The sequence below is a fragment of the Capsicum annuum genome, chromosome 5 (assembly GCF_002878395.1).
Source record: "Capsicum annuum cultivar UCD-10X-F1 chromosome 5, UCD10Xv1.1, whole genome shotgun sequence".
Classification (NCBI taxonomy): Eukaryota; Viridiplantae; Streptophyta; class Magnoliopsida; order Solanales; family Solanaceae; genus Capsicum; species Capsicum annuum.
In genome coordinates this window covers 17,834,790-17,839,391 of record NC_061115.1, presented here as the reverse complement: position 1 = coordinate 17,839,391, position 4,602 = coordinate 17,834,790, and positions in this window count along the sequence as shown.

Here is a 4,602-nt window from a genome sequence, read left to right as displayed (position 1 = left end):
CTAGGATGCTTTCTTTGACATGGTCTGTTGAAGATCCTGATTGAATTAGGATAGTTTGTTTGTTCCAGTCTCTTCCATTAAAAACCTTCTTGAAACTTTTATAATATTATTAGAATTTTCATTGGTAAATCTCATAGAATTAACTTTTTGTATAGAATTTTTTCCATATTCTTTTTGCCCTTTTTCTATGAAACTAGATATAATTCTTTTATCAAGGCTTCTCTTTTGGTATATGCCTGTATTAAAGAATGTAGGTGTAATACCCCTCAAAATTCTAAGCCTAACTCAGCCTCTTAGAGCATGAAAAGAGGTCCCCGACTTAGAAATTTCAGTATTATAGTATCGGTAAACCTAGATATTAGTATTGTAGTATCAGTAAACTCAGATATCAGTCTTTCAGTTATCTAAACTCAGTATCCAGTGTTACCATGATTTCAGACACAGTATATGTAGATATGTACATAGTATTGCATAAATAGTGTTTCATCAGTTTCAGTTATACATTATGAGACCCCACAAAATCCAAAGCTTAAGTCAGTCCCTTAAAGCTTAATAAGGAGTCCCAAACTTAGAAAATTTTAGCTAAGTATTCAAACTTAGTGTGATTTTAGCCTTCGTAAGTTGGAGACTCTATTTCATGACCCTTATAACCTTAAAGTATCAATCTTTAGGTTGATTCATGATCAGGAATGTCAGCAGGTATTTTCAGACAAGTTTTGGATTTGTCAGGCTTTGTTTGAAGCACTTTTGGAAGCCTAAACCAGTGGATCAACGCGATCTCAATGCGCCGTATCTCCCATCACATTGATATATATTTTCCCCAGCTCCCAGTGTAAATTCCAGTAAGCCAACGCAAACTTAATGCGGTGCGTTGGCCATAGTGTTGACCCCATCAATGTGACTCATCAGTATGCGCATCGCTGGGCATGCTTTTGAATAATTAAAACATCATCCAGAGGTGTATTTGGGACATTTTCCCCACTTCGAACCATCCCCCAAAACACAAAATTCAGTCCTCACAAAGAAAATTACACTCTCTTCTCTCAAAATTACTCAAGAATATACCCTGGGGCTTCCAATTCAAGATTCAAATCCCAATGATTTCACCATCAATCTTCAATAATTCAAGAATTAAGGTATGTTAAGTGTTCATCCAAGGGTTTCCTTCTACCCTTGGAGTTCAAGAAACCTTTTGAACTACAAGTTAATAGATTTGATAAATTCTATGATTGAATTAGATTGTGTTCCTGACTATGATATTAGTTGAGTTAGAATCTATGATTAATTACAAGTTCATGAGAAATAAATGTCATGTGTTTGTTGTTGTAGGGTTTCATATTAAAACCCCTTTGAATTTGCGAGTTAGGATTATATTTATGATACTTGCATGTTGTATTACAATCATATGCATAAATTATACTCTCCAAGTGTTAGATGAATTGTTCATGTGGGTTAAGTAGTAAAATCATATCATGTTAGTTTGTATACAAGTTCATGTCATGTAAGTATTTGTAAAAATGACCCAATGAATGAATAATTGATGACCAGTTATCATGTTTCAAGATTGTGCTATGTCTTATAATTTATGCTGTCAATCCCCGGGGTATATAATACCCAACAATCTAGCTGTTTCTTAGAGCTATAGTACTTAAAGAATAGACTTGTTACTACCATGATCAGTAGTTTAGTAATCAGTTCAGAACCTAGTAAACTCAGCTCAGTTCAGTCAGTTAACCATGATCAGTAGTAGCGCAGTCCAGCCTAGAACAGATTAGAACTCAGTCCAGTGTCTATTTAGTTGGGAGTAGGATTTAGCACTGAGCAAACCTAGGGATAGGGGCATTCTGGCCAGCAGATAGTTTGACCCTTAGAAGAAATCCATGCATTACAAAACTATGTAGCCATCATAGGTTGAGATAACTTCCTGCCAGACTAGGGTTCATACTTCTCGTATGAATTTTCCTACTAGCGAGGGTTGACAAAAGAGCTTTATATCTGTAATGCCCCAATTTGCTAAACTGGAATGCTACACGGTGCTTAGACCCCGAAGGACCACAAGCTAACCCATAACTGATATCTATACCTATGAATTGCATATTATACATATAAAATAAGGAAAACATAAACAATAGGCCATAAGGTTCAACTAAATGGAATATCTGATAAATAATAACATCCATATGGGGTAACGAATACCCAAAACAATTAAAAGCTGAATCTAAAATCTGAACAAAATCTGAAAGTCTCTAAATACTATCTGAGTAAGGAGTTGAAGGAACATGTCTCCAACTAACTTCATAAAATGAAAGCTAATCGAAGAAAATAAATGAAGTCACATTATCTCGTCCTTGAATGAAGATGACTCACTGCAACTTTGTCTACTGAAAGGCGACTGCTACTGTTAATCTGCAACTCATGTCTCTAAACCTATGGTGTAACATAAAAGAAACCACCATTGCATAAATACGTCAGTACAACTAAAAATACAGAGTATACGAGTGAGGTATGCTAAATGCAAAAGGGCGTACATGCATGAGCAATGCTAACTGACTGACTAATATGAGCGTGAGAGTGCAAACATGCATACATAGTAACTGAGATTGTGAATACCTGATAGCTAGATCTGTATGCTAATACATGGTTTACTGATATCTAACATGACTGATACTGGAATTCTGATAACATGGATGACTATGTCTGATAGTCCTGAATCTGATGGAACTATCTGAGTTCTTTTACTGTAACTAAATTGACTGTATCTAATAGTCCTGGTAGTAAAATTTGAAGAACTATCGAAGTTCTTTTATTGAGACTGAGACTGAAATTGTGGGAGGTCATTTTTAAACTGATATACCCCAAATATGCTATAATAGCTGAGCTGGGGTCTAATCTATGCCCTGATTGGAATGGTGTCAATACCGCACCACTGGTAAGGACAAGCTGTGAGTGACCCTCATCTAGTAGGTATTCTAATGAGAATGGTGGGACCCTAATCTGACAGGTTAAGCCACCTTATCTACCCTCAACTGGCAGGTATTGATGTCTCAACCTACGCTGGCTACGTAGTTCTGGAACGCAAAGATGACTGCTAAGAATCACACCCTTATCTATAGTGTGTGTTCCTATTCTTCGGTTTACTTGTGCTAACTTCTACTCCTATATGAAGAAACTAAACATGATTAACTGACTATACATGGACTGAGTAACTGACTCCCATTGACTGGCAGAATAGTACTGCTATCTGAGAGTTAACTGAGATAATGAGATTTCTGAGATTTCCTGAGTCACATAACTGACTGAGTTCTATAGATCATGGATTGACTGGGAGTATCGTGATAACATGACATGGCTCTAGGCATACGCTATATTTTTTGGGTACAAGTACCCCCAGGACTCGATGGAAGCAAACTGACACACGTGACTGACTTGATATAAGGGTAGAGTCCACACTTCACAATATCACGAGTAGGGGATTTCATACTACACGTGGTTCTCAACATCTTATACATGTAAGGGGATGTGCACAACATGTATATACTCGCATTGCTTCAATATCATGCTCATTCCATATAACAACAATAACACACAACAATAACGTGGATTTCATGTGGAATCATGAAGCATAGAGCAGGGAAATATCATTTAGGCACTATTACATCAAGGAAAATGAATCTATCTTCCTAGGCATTTTATCAAACACCTTATATGCACCTCTTTGGGCATAGGTTTATTAATGAATTCAACCATTTAAATCATCCAAAGTTCATATATTTCAACTCACATGTCATCCTAGTTTTATACAAACACATAAATATTCAATCTTGGTATCATTCAACACATAAACATGATCAACAATCAAATCAAAATGCAAATACCACAATATATAGTTTAAAATCAGGTTCTTGAGCTTCATGAATGAAAGGAGTCTATGAATCAACACACGCATACCTTATTTTCATAAATTTATAAAGGTTGACGGAGAGACTTTGATGATTTATAATCTTTTATGGAAACCCTTACTTGTGTTCTTGAGAGAAATTGTGAAAAAAGGCTATATTTTGGTGCTAATGGGAGCCAATCCCGTGTTTTTGAGCTTATATAGGGCTGGGAAATTTCCCACTTTACCCTTAAAAATGTGGAGCTGGAAGTTGGAATTTTTAACAGCGTGTGATGGAGCATGCATCGTATGCTACATTCCACCACACTAGATCATGCGTCGATGCTATATCACATGCTAGGGCTATGCGATTTAGCATGCGTCGCATGCTAATTGCATGATGCTACTGTTTCAAAATTCAAAAATGCTCTAAATGGATTCCAAAAATTCTAAAACTCACCCGGGATGTACTACGACCTTTCCCCATCGCAACGCAACTTGAAAATTAGAAAATGAAGGTCAGGAAAGCTGTTAAAATCCTCGAAGTTTGGAGGACTAAAATGTTACTAAGTGTTGAACACTTAGCTAGAATTTTTTACGTGTTGAACCTCATATTGAGCTTCAAAGAGCTAAATGAACTGAATACGAACGCAACAATTTTGCGGGGTCTTACAATATCTTTCCCTTAAGAACATTCGTCCTCGAATGAGACTGACTGAGAGGGA